At 42.0% G+C, this 17979-nt stretch overlaps 4 non-coding genes across 4 annotated transcripts; all 4 read left to right on the top strand.

Annotated features, from left to right (window-relative positions):
- Nucleotides 1–700: 700 nt before the first annotated feature.
- trnav-cac lies at nucleotides 701–773 on the top strand. The gene has a single exon. It is a non-coding gene; the product is annotated as a tRNA-Val (tRNA).
- Nucleotides 774–4066: 3293 nt separating this feature from the next.
- trnad-guc lies at nucleotides 4067–4138 on the top strand. The gene has a single exon. It is a non-coding gene; the product is annotated as a tRNA-Asp (tRNA).
- A 4390-nt stretch (nucleotides 4139–8528) lies between these two features.
- Nucleotides 8529–8601, top strand: trnav-aac. Its single transcript has one exon. It is a non-coding gene; the product is annotated as a tRNA-Val (tRNA).
- A 6141-nt stretch (nucleotides 8602–14742) lies between these two features.
- Nucleotides 14743–14815, top strand: trnav-cac. Its single transcript has one exon. It is a non-coding gene; the product is annotated as a tRNA-Val (tRNA).
- The last annotated feature ends 3164 nt before the right edge of the window (nucleotides 14816–17979 follow it).

Genomic DNA, 17979 nt, shown 5'->3' with positions numbered 1-17979 from the left:
CCAGCAGCAGTATTTAGAAATCTATTCTTTGACACACAGGAAGCCAGTGTAAAGACTTCAGAACAGGAGTGATGTGATCCACTTTCTTAGTGTTAGTGAGGACTCGAGCAGCGGCGTTCTGAATTAGCTGCAGCTTTCTAATAGATTTTTTAGTGAGACCTGCAAAGACACCATTGCAGTAGTCGAGTCACTGAAGATAAAAGCATGGACAAGTTTTTCCAAATCCTGCTGTGACATTAGTCTTTTAATCCTAGATATATTCTTTAGGTGATAGTAGGCTGATTTAGTAACTGTTTTAATGTGACTGTTGAAACTCAGGTCAGAGTCCATGACTACACCTAGATTTCTGGCTTTATCTGTTGTTTTGAACATTGCAGACTGAAGCTCAGCGCTAACTTTTATACGTTCTGCCTTGGCTCCAAAAACCATTAAGCGAAAATCCTGCTTCGTAGTACACCCCCCAGGTGGAAACTCTTGATCAATATTATTAAAACATATAATCATCATATTGTACATTTAATCAGCTGATTGTTGATCATAAACAGATTTTCTAACTGTTTTGACATATATGGTTTTGAAATGTATCCATTTTTAAAGTAATATTAAGCATGTACATCGAGGTTAATCTACTCGTTCTCACAATAAGAGTTGTAGTACCGACATATATTTATTAGCTAATCACTTGCATGTTCCTCCATCAGTTTCCGTAGTGTAGTGGTTATCACGTTCGCCTCACACGCGAAAGGTCCCCGGTTCGAAACCGGGCGGAAACATCGTTTTTAAATTTTTGTTGTAAAGCAGTATGGCAGGAACAGATATAAGACATTTTAAAAAGAAAGGGATGGATTTACAGTAACACATAATAAATAATTTCAGTATGCATAGATTTCAGTACGAATATAACCTCAATAAATTCACAATAAGGAATTATGTGGCAGCACAAATACCCCTTTTGGAACCAGTTACCTCTCGAGATATGGAGGACGCAACATAACATAAGTATACGTTTCTTCATCTTTGCGGGGTGTTCTTTGTGACATTAGGATTACTTTGTGTTTTAATATTTGCCTTGAGAGATGTCCTGTATATCCATTTTCGAGCTGAAATGTACACGAGCTAACTAGCTATTTTGAAAATCACACTTGCTCGTTTGTAATTGGCCCGCTGGTTTTATTTTTGATGCAGGCCAGCTAACAGTGTAAAACAACTTTTCCTCTGACATGTTGTGGAAAGTATAAAGTAGTAGAACTCAAGGATATCATTTGTTATAAAGTACTACAGTACTTAATTAAAAACACTGAATCATGCAGAACATGAACACACGTTTCTACCTGTGTTCAAAATTATTCATTTTTATTCAGAGTTTCTAACCATTGCAGTGTTTTCAGAGTATATCTAACAGCAGTTTATTGTAAACGAATACGGGAGTTAATGGTAAACGTACTGTTGGTGTTAAATTATATATCTTGGGCATTCATGTAAACAAACACACACACAGGCTTTCGGCTCGAGGAACTCACGGCAATTTCCACTCGCCACTCGCCACCTCAACAAAAACCAATAAACTCACGCACACATAAACCCACATGAACGGTAAGCGACTACATTTCGTAATTCATCCCAAAGTAGTGTCTACATGCATTATTTAATATAACTTACCTTATTACCTTAGTCGTTATGTCCTGGGGCCTCGTTTATAAAGGGATATACGCTCAAAAAATGGCGTACGCCAGTTTCTACGCAATGTTTGCGATTGATAAAATACTAACTTGACGGGAAAATGTGCGGTCCTCCACGCAAACTCTAACCCATGCGTACGCACTAGCACAAAAACGGGAGAGACGAGAAACTGCGACACCGTTGGCAGAAGGAAGAATTGAGAGAGATATGTGGGGGGGGGGGTTGAGACGCACGGGCTGCAGTGGAGACGCTGAGCACAGCTGATCGAAAGCTGGAACACAAACCACCAAATACAAAACAATAATTCAGATCCAGTCGTCATGACTCCACTCCGGAGGGATTCTCCGTTCACTTCTTACAGTCTCTCATCAAGGGGGGGGGTCTCCTGTCCCCGGTACAAACACACTGCCTGAGGAAGGCTATGCAGGGTCGGCGTCATGGGGGGTCATTCGCGGGCCATGCCCCCCCAAATGAGTCACTGTGCCCCCCCAACGCAGGGTGGGCAAGCCTTGCCACTTTTTTTTAAAAATCATATCAGTGAAAACGTTTCCACTAAAGGTTTTTTGTGCGAAATACATCATAAATAAATAATACAAATATAAAACAGCCTGAGGTGTGCTCACTGCTGCTCTCTGATTGGTGTGTTGCTTGACCAATGACCCCCGACCTTTGTTTTGTTATCATTACGTGGCTGTGTGTTTAGATGAAAGCCCAGTGGCGATCTGTTCATCTGTTACACTGATTATACAGTAAAGCCATCGAAAATAATATGATATACAGTAGAGTACAAGTAGCCTACTTCTGGGTCTCTGTGTTTCATTCAAGCTCGGCTCTGTGTGTGTGTGGCACGAGCGCATTTTGTGAGTGCGGGAGTGGTAACGTGGAATGTTGTTGTTAGCATCTGGTTAGCTAGCTATGCTAACGGATATAAAGAGCTGTTTCTACACCAAGCTGGAGGAGAGTCCTCTCCTGTCAGACTGGGAGGATCGTATAACCTCAGCTCAGTGAGGTAAGGACTCTCTCAGTGTTTAGATAGTTAACTTGAGTGTAAGTTATCTCAGTGGGTCTCAAACGGTTTGGTCACCATTTATGTAAACAAGTATTTGCGAGGAATACCTTTATATGATCATTATAGTTATTAAAGAATAAGAGACTAAATGAAAAACGGGTATGAAATAGGCTACTATAGGACAGTAACACAAGAATACAGTTTAAAAGGGGAGTGATTAGTAAAATATCCATAAAGAAAAAGTTAATCTGTTTACAGTTCTGTTTCATATGGATGCTGAGAGATAGGCTATAGATCTCTTCATTTGGCTCTCAAAGTGCACCAGATTGATGCTTTTAACTTCAATATTTTAAAAATAATCTTCCCGGGGGAGCTTGCCCCACGGACCCTCCTAGAGGAGGTTAGGTCCACCCCCCACCTAAAACATGTTCACATGGATAGGATACTAAATACATTTGCACACTTTTCATATGGTGGCCTATGTCCATATGTTTCTGTTTTGGTGGTCGTGCCACAACCGTGCATGTATGCACAAGTCATAGTACGCTATACAATAGCACTACACCCCTGCAATGTGTGTGAAATACACTTTACAGCATTTTTTTTAATTGAAGTTGCGTTGGTGTTTGTGTGTTGGTTGTTGACGGCAGTATGTGCCCCCCCATGATAAATGATTGCCCCCCCATTCGATTTGTTCTGGAGCCGACCCTGAGGCTATGTGTATTGTTTTTGTCATTAACCTTTTTCGGACCACTTATTTATTTATTTTGGTGACGACCCGACCTCCATGCTGCTACTCTGGTTCAAACTGCATCCACCAAACAATATGATTTATCTCCACCTCCCCAAAAGAACCAGAATCTGACACGGTGTGAGATGTTTTTTTAGCTGTTCTGTCGTCATTTCCTGCGATCTTCTTCATGCAGTCAGTCAGAATGAATGAATGAATGGGCGTTTCTTTGACTATTTATAGGCAAATATACGTGAAGCCCGCAAAAGCTGCGCCGCATTTCGAGTCGATTGTGATTTATAAAGGGAAACAGGCGTAGGACGTGCCGTATGCACTTCCCTCGCCGGGACGCAATGTTTTTTGAATTTGTACTACGTAAGCAACCTTCCCACGTGAATCCTGCGCACGGCGTTATAAATGAGGCCCCAGAGCTGAAGTAGATGTGTGCAGTCACTCTGCTTTCTCCGCCAGCCAACAGCTCCACTAGCGGCCAAAGATATATAACATCCGTAGTGGTTTATCACTACCATAGAGAATGAATTGAAAAGCGTTTAGGAAGTTTTAAATAATTAACCAACAGCGCCATCCTCTAATTGACTTTTGTGTGGTGGATAAATAGGGTACTGCAGCGAGGTATTTTCACCAATTCCTCGTTAGTATAGTGGTCAGTATCCCCGCCTGTCACGCGGGAGACCGGGGTTCAATTCCCCGACGGGGAGGAAACATTTTTTGTAATATATGATATAATTATGTTTTTCTATTTTTCTGTTAGAGAAATACCAGCACATCATCACCAGTGAGTTTTAACCGGACAGGAATTTATACATTTTGTAAAATTATTATTAATCTCTGTGCATCTTCGGTGAAGAAACACCATTTCTAAAGACTGCTTACCATTTCTAAATGCCAGATATAATATGGTAGTTTCCTAAATATCCAAACCTTCCATAGAAATAGTAAGGCTTATCTCTCTTAACTTTTACCATTCATTCTCTATGGTGGTTCTTATCACTACAGGTGTCATATATTTTAGGCCACAAATGGGATTTTAGGAGCGCTGTTCCCCCCTTAATGAGACACTGTTTTCACTGTTGTATCATCTTGGCTCAGAAGAAATATCTAAAAAATGTATTATGTTATTATTATTTATGTTTCTTTTTTAGACTATTATATAATACATGATCATTATGTGCTTTTATTATTGTCTTCTCAAATATTGTACATTAAAAGTGTATTGTTGTAGATGTTGCTGTTATAATCCTTATATTTATTATAGCGCTTTTTATCAATGACTCTCAAAGCGCTTTACAAATACACATTACACATACAGATCATACAATGGTCATCTACTGTGGACAATACCCACAGGAGCAAATTCGGGTGAAGTGTCTTGCCCAAGGACACAACGGCCTGACGCAGTGGGGTGTTGTTATAGCATTAAAACCCATTGTCTTAATACTGGTGAATCCTTTGATTTCTGACTTTTTTCATATTGCTTTTTATTTCAAGAACGACCCAATGAGAGATAGAGGAAGAAGGGAAGTTACCCGGCCCGGAGGCAGCCTGTCGTCCCCTTTTGAAACCAGAACCAGAAGGAGGACCTCCACTTCTCAGTCGTGCGGGTTCATGAACAACTGGAAGAAGTTATTGAGTATGGTGCCAGAAGGTTGGCAAAACTAGAATAAATCCTGTGCTGGTGGTGTCAAAGACACAGAACAGGGGGTCCGCGGGGTCTCAAAAAGTATTAAAAGTTGATAAATCAATTTAGCGAAAATGAAGGCTATTAAAAAGTATTAAACGGCATCTTCCAAGGTTTTACATTTTGTATCTTGTTTTCAATAAGTATATAAATGGTCCAAAGAGGTTGTGTTCTACAGTCTGCCTGAATGTAATCATTGCGTAGGTGTGTAGTGTGATTCTGTGTAGTTTATTGATGGCATCCCGTTGGACTTGACGTCATCTGAACAGGACATCGCACGCTCACTGCTTGATAGCTCGTGAAGGTCCGTTTACGCCGGTTGTTAAACAACATCGTTATGGGGAAATGCAAGTCTGCGTCCAAATGGTTGGAAGATCAGGAGGAAGGACAATCAATACTGTATATAGTCAATGTGAGGTGAAGTGTGTCGCCAAGGTAACCAGTTAGAACTCAAAGTGGAGATGAGGTCTTAAAATGTATGGGAAGGGTCTTAAAAGGTTTTACATTTGACTTCAGGAGTCCTGCAGAGACCCTGAAGAAAGAAAAAAAATCAAAACATTTGACAAAACTAACTCCGTATAAGCTGTTGAAGATGGATCCTTTTTATTGTTTTATTACCTTTGGGTAGGGATGGGTATCGAGAACCGGTACTAAGTCAGTACCGGTACCTGATTGGACGGTATTGGTATACCGTTAAGCCGCTGGACAAACGGTGCTGCTATCGGTATATGAATTACGTTACTTCCTTAGTTTAAACAATTCTGGTTGGTTTGGAACCCTCATCCCGTGTGACCTATCCGGTTTGAGTACCACTGATTGGCCACTGTGAATGCCACTCGTCATCTCTCCTAACAGCGCTCTTATTATTGTGAGACTCCCGGGGGCAGACCATAGGGGCAGACGCAACATCTTGCAAGAAACAGCGTCTCAAGGCTTCTTAACATTTAACAACCTATTAATGATGCATACCCACTTAACAGGAAAAACTCAGCTAACAGACGATATGAACCATTTGACCCACGGTACAGAAGTCCAACACCAAGAGTCTAAATCAACACTTAAAACGGGCTAACAGGGCTAACGGCTACTTTAGCACATAACTGGCAAAAGCGATATTTTCTACGTAATTGTATCTGCACAAACAACACCTCACATGAAAGCTGATTCCATTGGTGTCTCATCACTGTACGACCAAAGCTCACTGAACTAGCATCCTGGAAAGAGCAAGAAAACATCTTCCCTTTACGTAGCCATGATGGTAGTTATCAAAAGTTGTGTTTAAGGGCATAAAAACGGTTAATCCAATGTCTCTGTGTAACTTTAAAATGATAACTGATAATCCATCATTACAATTATTAATAATAAACGCAATATAATGGTTAGCCGGCCGGAGCTTCCGGTTTAGGAGGTCACGCAGTGTCTCGTTGTAATTACCGCCCCCCTTCCAGAGACACACTGTCAAACACAGTCATACCTGCTTGGTATGACATTGAAAAAGTTACATTAAATAATAAATAAATTACAATAAAATGACTGTTGTTTAATCTTCACATCTTGTAATCATGTCTATAATTTTGAGCACCAAATGATTGAAAAGTATCGATAAGAGTATCGAAAAATACCGGTATCGATAAGCAGTATCGGTATCAAGAAAACGATACCTACCTTTGGGTATTTTATTTACAGTCAGTTTTTTTTTGTCTACAGTACTGGTGGTTCCTGTTTTGAACATGTCAAGAAATATGTTTATTAATATGTTATATTTAATATATTACATGTGCTTATATAAATATGGATGTTTCCTCCTGGCTTTGAAACCTAGGACATGACAGCAACAGTAAGGCTCATCTCCCTTAACTCTTACCATTCATTCTCTATGGGAGTCCTTATCACTACGGATGTGATATATCTTTGACCATAAGAGGGATCTGGGGGGCGCTGTTCACTGAAGACTCGGGGTTGTAATCAGGTTGGATGTGGCTATATAATGAATAACCACTAGAGGTGCTCTCACTGAGTTTCCGTAGTGTAGTGCAGTGGTTCTCAAATGGGGGTACGCGGACCCCTAGGGGTACGTTGGAGTACTGCAGTGAGATTTATTTTATGTTAATGAAAAAAAAAAAGTTTGAGCAGTGTGGGTTTTATATTAACAGAGTTACACATATTTCAAAACGCGAAGTGTAATAACTGCAGTTTGCCTCCCTGTCAGAATGACAAAGGTCCTCAGTGAAGCTCAAGCCCATGTTTCACTACATTAAGTACAACTTATTAAAAAGAACAGTTCAATGCAACTAATGTCGTCTTAGTGTTATTGCATGATGTTAAAATTGGTTTGCCATGAATTTAGTGATGGATTGTAAACATTTGAAATGTAGCATTTAAAGGTGGGGTAGGTACGTTTGAGAAACCGGCTCGAGATACACTTTTTGTTATATTCCATGGAATGCTCTTAACATCCCGATAGCAATGAATATCTGAAGTGCTTTGACAAAAAATCCATAAAAAATGTCATCTGTGGAAGCCGTAATACTGTAAAAAGCACGACCAATCCGTTTAGCCACGGATTGGATTGCCGCCCTGTCTGTCAGCCTTCCATCTCGTGCACGCACAAATGTATCTCGTGCCCTCATTGGGCGTGCATTGCGCGTTCATGTGTGTTGGAGGAGGTGCTCTGTAAGGAAGTCTGAAGGAAGAGGCGGATTCTTTTCGGCTGTGTACTTTCAAATTTTAGTACCCCACCTTTAAGTGTTTCTCAGTGATAAGGTTGTTGTTTTAATAGTTGTTTGAATTTTGTTTTCAAAGGGGGTACATTATTGAAAAAAGTTTGGGAATAACTGGTGTAATTACTGTAATTACTGGTGTAACTGGTGGTTAATATCACGTTCGCCTAACACGCGAAGGTGAGCCGTGTATAGAGAGGCGAAGTCCCGCCCATTTACTTCCTACCCATGGGACCTTATTTCTGGAAACATTATGTATTGAAGTCTGAACATTTCAACTGTAAAGATGTGTATACCGTCCATGAAGGCAGCAGACAAACTGCTACACTTTCTAACTTGTCTAATTAGAGCCAGGTGTTAATTTTCACATGAAAAGCATGTTGAGTAAAAATGGTTGAGTCGATTTTAGAGCCCCGGTTACCATGGCTTGTGAAATGAACAGTGTGCATGTAAGTTTAGTGTGTATGTTATAATTGTTGATATAACTTTTGTTAAGCATCAGTTTCATCTTCAATGCAGGGCCTGAAACATTGGAAGTGTCTTACACCCTTCAAAAGTAATTTTCAGAGGGTGGTTTCAAAGGGTGTTGTGGGGTTCACTATATATTACAAGCAGGTGGTTGAATATCCGCCCTGACGGGGAATCGAACCCGGGTCCCCTGTTTGACAGGCGGCAAAGGCCCTTTCATCTGTTTCCGTAGTGTAGTGGTTATCACGTTCGCCTAACACGCGAAAGGTCCCCGGTTCGAGACCGGGCGGAAACACATTATGTCTTGTTTGCTTCCACACATATATCAAATAAATGAAATAGATAGAAAGACGTCATTCATTGAAAAATGCCAAAATGTCGAGAAAAGCGAAATTATCTTGTAATAATTGACAACAATATAATTTGGTGTTCATGTCAATTATGAGACAGATCGCTATGTGTCCCTTGATTGTCTGTTTAACGGATATTACTGATGCGTCCTCGAACTCAGCTTTAAGGGGGCGTCAACATGCACGTGAGTTGCTGTTGCTTTTTGGCGGCTGTGTGTTGCTTATGAAGCACCTCGTGGGGAGTTTTGGTCAGAGACACTTCATGGCCGCATCACTTCTCCATCTTTCAAACCACCGGGTTGACCGGCGTGTGCTCCGGTCCTCCGTAGGTATGCTGCTGTCCGCCTGTTGTGCTAAAACCTAGCCTTAGCTTTCCTTTGAGGGGGAGGCTAACATTAGCATTGTGCCGCATCGTTTTCTCTATATAAACCAAACACAAAAAGTAAGGAAATGTGTGTTTGTTGGATTATGTCTTTGCTGAAACAATACTTTTTGGCAATACATGTCATACCGTAGGAAAGCCTGTGTATATATATCTTTTTAAATGGTGCCACATTTGTGAGGAACATACATTTGTGTGATCGGCCACATCTTTTTTTTTTGGCTGTTGACGGCAGTTAATGATTTAAAGTTACAGATGCATTTATAAATAAATAACATAGTTGTTCAGAGTACAAAGTGACCAAAATGTATTAATTGATATTAAATATAATTGGTTTGGTCGAGGTAAAACATGTTATGATGTCATTTAACCATATTGCAGTGAAGATATTGGTGTCTGTAAATGCTACTAGTATACAAACTGTAGTATCATATAATGTCCTTTGTTTTCTGTCATGTTTGTATTAATGTTTGGAACTAATTGAAGCAGGTCACCATTGTAAAAGAGGGCTATGATCTCAATGGGTTTTATCTGTATAAATAAAGGTTTTGAATTGAATTTGAATTGAAGTGAAGATCAGAATCATTATCAGGTTTCATGCAGTTTTTTTTCATAAACGAAGATTTTGCTGTGGTGTATTTGTGCTTAACAATAAACATAGTGAGAACAATAGCAAGTACAGCAAGTGTCAATTCACATTTGATATAGATGACTAAATGTACAATCAGGTTTATTTAGAACCAAATTGCAATGAGTTTCTAGTGATTGTAAAACACTAGAATGAATCTTCAGAAATTAGCCCGTGGATCGCACAGCTCCAGTATTGAAAGGTTTGAGGATGTTAAACTTTACTAACTCAAACATGTTCTGTGTTTGCCCACAGGCGGAGAAAAGGTCACAGTGATGCAGTACAGCAGACAATGTCTGCACTCAGCATCTCTGAAGAACAAAAGAAGTATCTGGATTGTAACTTCAAAGGCTGGGAGTTGAATCCACCTCTAGGTTTTTGGTAACAAAAGAGCACGTCACCTAGCTCAGGATCCTCCAGTTCTCCTTCATGATGGCATAGGAAGACACGGTGCTGGACGACAGCACAACCTTCCTAGCCCCTCTGCGAGTGTGATCTGACCTCAGGGCCTGTCCAAAGGCCCCCTGAAGCAGCAGAGTGAGGAGCTCCTCCACCTGGACCAGGTAGAGGGAAGAGACACAAACTCCACAGCAGCCATCACCGTCCGAGTATCCACCACATGCAGCCGGAGTATCTTCCTGTCTGAGGAACCCAGTGATGGTCCTTTGGCCGTAGACTCCTGCCTCAGCATCCCTGACATTCTGCACACACAGCAGGTAGGCCAGGTGAGCTCTCTCATATTTGAGATTGAGCGCCTCCGTCAGCTGCTTGGACGTGTCCTCTGGGGATCTGCCGCTGCGCCTCATCTCATCCAGGACACATTTGCAGACGGCCTTTTTGTGCGTCAGGAAGGCCGGCACGATGTTGCTGAAGCCCCGGGGTAGCTTCTCCAGCCACTGGGGCTTGTCAGCATGCCAGTACTTTTTGCAGACCTTGCAGGTGAGTCGAGAAGCTAAAATATAGTACTGGCCGCTTGTCCCAAGGATGACTCTTGGCCTTCCAGTGCCAGAAGAAACAACCTGAGGGTTCGGAGAGCCATAGAGACAGGGCAAGACACCATTGTTTCTCACCTTCTCCGTGATCGCATGCTCTGGCTTCCAAATGAAATATGGATGAAACTGATAGTACTTGGGTGAAGGCAGGTCAGAGATTGAGTCTATGAGCTCAGGCTGAGGCGGATAACGCCACAGGGACAACATGTTCATAAGGTGTCACACGGGACTTGAACCTGGCCACAGACCCAATGTTTCCAACTCAGTCTTCATCCAAATGTTCTGCTGGTGCGAGCAGTTCCAGTGGGCAACATCCTGACTATAGCCCGGGACAGAGGCTGCAGGCTGGTGTGCTGCGACCAGAGGGACAGGAGGCGCTGGACAAGGCAGATCTGTGAATCACCGTAGTACATACACAACAAGAGAACATGTAATAAAGCCTTAAATATGTGACTGCCATGATTAAAGCGTGTCACAGATATCAATACCTTCATCGAGGACAGCGTCTTGCGTGGCCTTTGATGGTTGAAGGTCCCACCTCTCTCCTCCTCTTCCACCTTTTCCATCAGGTTACTGGTGTAGCCGACATCATTCACATGGAATGAAACTGTAATAAATATTCCCCCATCACCTCGAGTCGGGCGGACCCTTGCCCTCCCCTCTGAAGGACCTCAGTGAGAGCATTTGTCCTCACATGCTTCTGAGGGGCAGACTTGTCCTGAAGGGAAGGATTTTTTTTGATTCTCATTCCCTCCTCTGAAGGGTCCTGTCGCAGGTGGCCAGATGGACCCTTCCTGAGAGACATCCTTATCTTCCCTGGGAAAAGTTGGTCTCCTTCCTCCTGCACACAGAAAAACACTGATTGTAATGTTTTGGTCACAACTTTTATATTACATGACCCGACGGAGAGGAAGGTGGACAGGCAGGCAGATGTATTACTTCACTGTACATGTGGTTGATTACAACAATAGTGAATCCTTTCAGTCACAAAGCACATTGACTACTGTTGGAGCTCTACATCAGTTTAAGTCATTTGGTCAGCTTTCTGTCCCCAGAACTAAACATGGAGACGTTCAGTTATGATGCTCCAAACATCTGGAACAAACTCCCAGAAACCTGCCGGTCCGCTGCAACTCTGACGACTTTTAAATCCAGGCTGAAGACTTTTCTTTTTGCCGCTGCTTTTAATTGAACTATTCATATCTGAAACTGCACTGTAACTTTTATTCAGGTATTTTTTCTTTTAATGTTAATTGTATTATCTTTGCTTTTTAATGACTGATTTTAAATGCCATTTTCTTAATGTCTTTCATTTTTGTAAAGCACTTGAAAGGTGCTATATAAATAAACTTATGTAATTTATCTGTTTGTGTTAATGTGAAATTAATAATTGTTTTATTGTAATGACTTTTGTTGTAATTATTTAAGTTAAGCAAAGCCATTTTTAAAGGTAGTTTTGGGCACCAGCTGATCAGGTTTTTATTGGAGGTGGTGGTGTGATTGCTGCACCAGAATGAAATGCCACAGGTGAAACCAATGTTCTTTATATGTTGGATTATTGGAATACAACAAAAATAAATGGAAAAAACCACGTCTTGCCTTGACAATGTTTTCCAGCGTAAGATGTGCTCACTGGGGCCTTGCAGCTGTTTTTAAGCACTATATAGCAGATGGGTAACATAATTTACCCGTCAAATAATCACAAATGCATAAAAGAAAATAGCTAAAATGGATGGACAGATATAACAATAATAATTCTCTATTAGTTTTGTACCTGGAGTTTATTTAAAAAGAGACTGAATACTGTAGTATTTACCCATTTAAAATGCACAGTAGTAAATTATTCTGTTGCAAAAAAATCACGATGAAAATGTATGTCCTAAACAGTAGTTCAAATGTGATCTTTAAACGCACAGATTTTTGGATTTCGGATCAGTATTGACAAGATACACTTTAAAACACAATTGACAACTCTTTGTTAAGCAAACATTGCAGATATTGTAAAGACGTTAGCTAACAGTAAGTTACATTACCTTAGCTAACAATACACAGAGTGTAAGACGTCAAAACTACTAACAAAAAAAGTGTACTAATATGAGATTTGTTTAGTCACAGAAAAAATAAGCTCCACTTACGTTTGATACATTTTACGGGATGTAGGTTGCGTGATATTACTCGAATTTTGTCGGCAATGTGATCTCTTGTCCTTTTGCTGTTGGTGCTGCTCCTCCGTCGCGGTTGTCCCTGGAAACGGGGTCTACACAGCGCCTGCTTTTGGCAAAAAATATATTACATCCGTAGTTAATTTAGCATTTTATTTATGTTTATATGTCAGCCCCACAGTTAAACTTGTAGTATTCATTTTCTCGGTTATTGTGTTGCTTTTACTCGAGTGATATCTAAACAAGAAGAACTACCTGTATCTATGGCAACGATTACAATCTATTAGCAGTAGTGTGTGGTTGCCTTTTAGCTTGTTCGTAGTGGCTGTTACTTACAAATCAACCCTAATGTATCTGTCATTTCTGTCGCTTTTAGTTTCAAACGCTGTACACAGTTACTGTATATATATTGCAAGTTATTACAAATACGAAAAAAGTAGCCTACCTGTTGGCTAACTGTAGCTAACGCCAAGTGCTAGTTTAGCTAACACTAAACCAAAAGCGTTTTCCGAATGTTTACAACTAGCGATATTGAATACTATCTTGATGGCAGATAGTTGGAGCACAGATATACAGGAGAAGCTGTGTATAGGTCCCGGGATGCTGTTAAGAACTTGAAAATAAGGCGAGTAGCTCAAAAGCACTGCTTGTTTTGAGTGCCATTGTATCTTTCAAAGAAGTGGTGATAAACTCGTCCCGACGGGGAATCGAACCCGACTATTGTGATTGACAGGTGGCAAAAGCCCTTTCATCAGTTTCCGTAGTGTGGTTATAACGTTCTCCTAACACGCGAAAGGTCCCCGGTTCGAGACCGGGCGGAAACAAATCTTTGTCTTGCTTGTCTCCAAATACACAAAATAAAGTCGATAAAAAAGGCAGCATAGATTGAAAAATAGAAATATGTAGAGAAAAGAGATATTATTCATTCACTTCTGCATTCACCCCGGAAACTATACATTGTGGACTTTGGAAAGAGCGGAGAAATGTACCTTGTATTTCAAATGACATTGATTCCACAATGGGGATTATTTGTGTTTTTTTTTGTATTATATGGTCCTAGATTAAAAGTAAGAAATAGCACATAGTTGCCTCCCTTTGAACATGTGTAACCAACTGTCAGGATTTGTATACAGTCCATGAAGGCAGCAGACAAAGGGACATTGACCAACTGCATTCCCTAACTCGTCTAATTAGTGTGTGAGTTCATTTTCACATTAAAAACATGTTGAGTAAAAATCGTATGATTTTTGAGTTTTGTATTGGACACAACAAACAAATAGCAATCACGTATGCATTCTATTTCTAGGATTATTATCCCCTGTCTAAAAAATAAAACACAGAAAAGTTATGTTATTAATGACTTTTTGTGTATCCCTTTTCCCACAAATGCTCATCATTCACTTTGGGTCACATTATTTAGGAAAGGGCGCCCCCGAAATACAGCTTGTGGCCAGAAATATATTACATCCGTAGTGATAAGAACTACCATAGAGAATGAATGGTAAAAGTTAAGGGAGTTAAGCCTTACTATTGCCGTGCAAGATCCGTAGGTTTCAGTTTGACTCCGGCTCAGGGCTTTGACAATCTGCTTTCGTTTGAATTGAAAGATTTGGATCATGAGACTCGATTTTAGAGCCCAAGTTATAATGGCTTGTATTTACACAGCATGTAAATTGAACATGTGAATGTTAGAATTGTGCTAAAATAACTATTGGTTGTTTTGTTATCAGTTTAATCCCCATTGCAGGTCCTGAAGCATTGCATGCCTCTTACACCATTTAAATGTCATTTTTATCGCTGAAATGTGTTTTTCTAAGTTGGGGCTTGTGAGTTTCATTGTCTGAAGTGGAGGAAAACTCTCGTCGCGACCGGGAATCGAACCCTACTCAGCCGTTTGACAGGCGGCAAAATCCCTTTCATCTGTTTCCGTAGTGTAGTGGTTATCACGTTCGCCTCACACGCGAAAGGTCCCCGGTTCGAGACCGGGCGGAAACACATTATGTCTTGATTGTCTCAATTTATAGAAAATTCAAAAGATTGATCAGGCAGCACAGATTGAAGAATAACAATATGCAGAGCAGGGCTATTCAATTAGTTTGGAATGGGGGCCGGTTGATGAAAATGATCCAAAGCAAGGGGCCGGGAAAAAGATGGCTTGAAATATGAGCAATCATATTAAGAGCTTTGGATACAGTAAATACTACAAGGGCATAGTGGAGTGCATATATTGTGTTTAATTAAATCAAACAACATAGCCCCAAGGCCTTTATAGATCTAAATGGCATCTTTCAGATCAGATAGATCTTTCATTTTTGTAAAGCACTTTGAATTGAAAACTGTCCGACACCTCAGGAGGGGGAAGCAGGGAATCATCCAAGCTGTGTACAGTAAGGATGGGACGTTGTTGACCTCAACTGATGGAGTGTTAGGGCGTTGGAAGGAACACTTTGAGGAACTCCTGAACCCGACAACTCCGCCCTCTATGTTAGAGGCAGAGCTGGAGTATGACGGGGGATCAACACCAATCTCCCGGGGGGAAGTTACTGAGCTCGTCAAACAACTCCACAGTGGCAAAGCCCCGGGGGTGGATGAGATCCGCCCGGAAATGCTGAAGGCTCTGGGTGTTGAGGGACTGCCATGGTTGACACGTCTCATCAACGTTGCGTGGAAGTCGGAAACAGTACAGAAGGAGTGGCAGACCGGGGTGGTGGTTCCACTTTTTAAAAAGGGGGATCAGAGGGTGTGTGCCAATTACAGAGGCATCACACTACTCAGCCTCCCCGGGAAAGTTTACTCTAAGGTACTCGAAAGGAGGGTCAGGCCGATTGTCGAACCTCAGATTGAGGAGGAACAATGCGGATTCCGTCCTGGTCGTGGAACGACGGATCAGCTTTTTACTCTCGCAAGGATCCTGGAGGGGGCTTGGGAGTATGCTTATCCGGTCTACATGTGTTTTGTAGACTTGGAGAAGGCGTATGACCGAGTTCCCAGGGAGTTACTGTGGGAGGTGCTGCGGGAGTATGGGGTGAGGGGGTCTCTACTCAGGGCCATCCAATCTCTGTACTCCCAAAGCCAGAGCTGTGTCCGGGTCCTCGGCAGTAAGTCGGACCCATTTCCGGTGAGGGTTGGCCTCCGCCAGGGCTGCGCTTTGTCACCAATCCTGTTTGTAATATACATGGATCGGATTTCGAGGCGTAGTCATGGGGGCGGGGGTTTGCAGGTCGGTGGACTAAGGATTGCACCACTGCTTTTTGCAGATGATGTGGTTCTAATGGCTTCATCGGTCTGCGACCTTCAGCACTCAATGGATCGGTTCGCAACCGAGTGTGAAGCGGCTGGGATGAGGATCAGCACCTCCAAATCTGAGGCCATGGTTCTCAGCAGGAAACCGATGGACTGTCCACTTCAAGTAGGGAATGAGTCCTTACCCCAAGTGAAGGAGTTCAAGTATCTCGGGGTCTTGTTCTCGAGTGAGGGAACAATGGAGCGTGAGATGGGCCGGAAAATCGGAGCAGCGGGAGCGGTACTGCAGTCGCTTTACCGCACCGTTGTGACGAAAAGGGAGCTGAGCCAGAAGGCAAAGCTCTCTGTCTACCGGGCCATTTTCGTTCCTACCCTCACCTATGGTCATGAAGGATGGGTCATGACCGAAAGAACGAGATCGCGGATACAAGCGGCCGAGATGGGTTTTCTCCGCAGGGTGGCTGGGATAAGGTGAGAAGTTCGGTCATCAGGGAGGGACTCGGAGTTGAGCCGCTCCTCCTTCGCGTCGAAAGGAGCCAGTTGAGGTGGTTCGGGCACCTAGTTAGGATGCCACCTGGGCGCCTCCCTAGGGAGGTGTTCCAGGCACGTCCAGCTGGGAAGAGACCAAGGGGTAGACCTAGGACCAGGTGGAGGGATTATATCTCTTCGCTGGCCTGGGAGCGCCTTGGGATCCCCCAGTCAGAGCTGGTTGATGTCGCCAGGGAAAATAAAGTTTGGGGCTCTCTGCTGGAACTGCTACCCCCGAGACCCGACCACGGATAAGCGGGAGAAGATGGATGGATGGATGGACTTTGAATTGCCTTGTGTTGAAAGGTGCTGTTAGAGAATAATTCTGTCTTTACTTCTAGATATTTAACTTTATTTTGTGTGTTGACATGTACGACCATCCCTGCTTCTAATCTCCCGTAAGGAATGTGTTGATGCAGTCGTATGTTGATACTAGGTTTTACAGCTTGACCTACAGGGCATAGGGAGGGTTTTGTGAGTGTGAAAACGCTAGTTTATAAGCTCCAGAGATGGGAGAGACATCTCCTCTGCAAATGTGTTTACGCCATGGTTTACGCCCATCCCCAATATGTGGATTTGACTCTCTGTAAACTATTTAAAGGGTCTACCAAGATGCGAGGCTGATCAGAATTGACATGACAACCCACCCGTGCAGTCAGAACCTTTTGCTGCTGTGACTTGTGATATGAATTCTCCGGCCGTTGACTTGTAATAAACTACCAGTGTTTGACATCAAAGCTCCAACTCTCCTCGTGTCTCTCTGAGTCCTGACTCTCCATTGCTGCAGAAGTTTCCCTTACAGGTGCTATATAAATAAACTTGCCTTGCCTTATGCAATTTAGTAATTCAACATTTATTTTCTAGCTGTTTGCGCTAATGTGAAATTAATAATTGTTTTATTGTAATTACTTTTGGTGTAATTATTTAAGTAAGCAAAGCAATTTGTAAAGTCCGCCTGAAATGTACACTAGCTAAGAAATAATAATGAATGTTATATTGAATATATTACATGTGCTTATATAAATATGGATGTTTCCTCCTGGTTTCGAAACCTAGGACATGTAAACCTAGGACAGTAAGGCTCATCTCCCTCAACTTTTATTAAGTCATTCTCTATGGGAGTCCTTATCACTACGGATGTGATATATCTTTGACCATAAGAGGGATCTGGGGGGCGCTGTTCACTGAAGACTCTGGGTTGTAATCAGGTTGGATGTGGCTATATAAATCATAACCACTAGGGGTGCTCTCACCGAGTTTCCGTAGTGTAGTGGTTATCACGTTCGCCTAACACGCGAAGGTGAGCCGTGTATAGAGAGGCGAAGTCCCGCCCATTTACTTCCGACCCATGGGACCTTATTTCTGGAAACATTATGTATTGAAGTCTG

Source organism: Gymnodraco acuticeps, unplaced genomic scaffold (assembly GCF_902827175.1).
Source record: "Gymnodraco acuticeps unplaced genomic scaffold, fGymAcu1.1, whole genome shotgun sequence".
Classification (NCBI taxonomy): Eukaryota; Metazoa; Chordata; class Actinopteri; order Perciformes; family Bathydraconidae; genus Gymnodraco; species Gymnodraco acuticeps.
The sequence above is the reverse complement of the archived record's forward strand: the minus strand, read 5'-3'. Positions and strand labels throughout refer to the sequence as shown.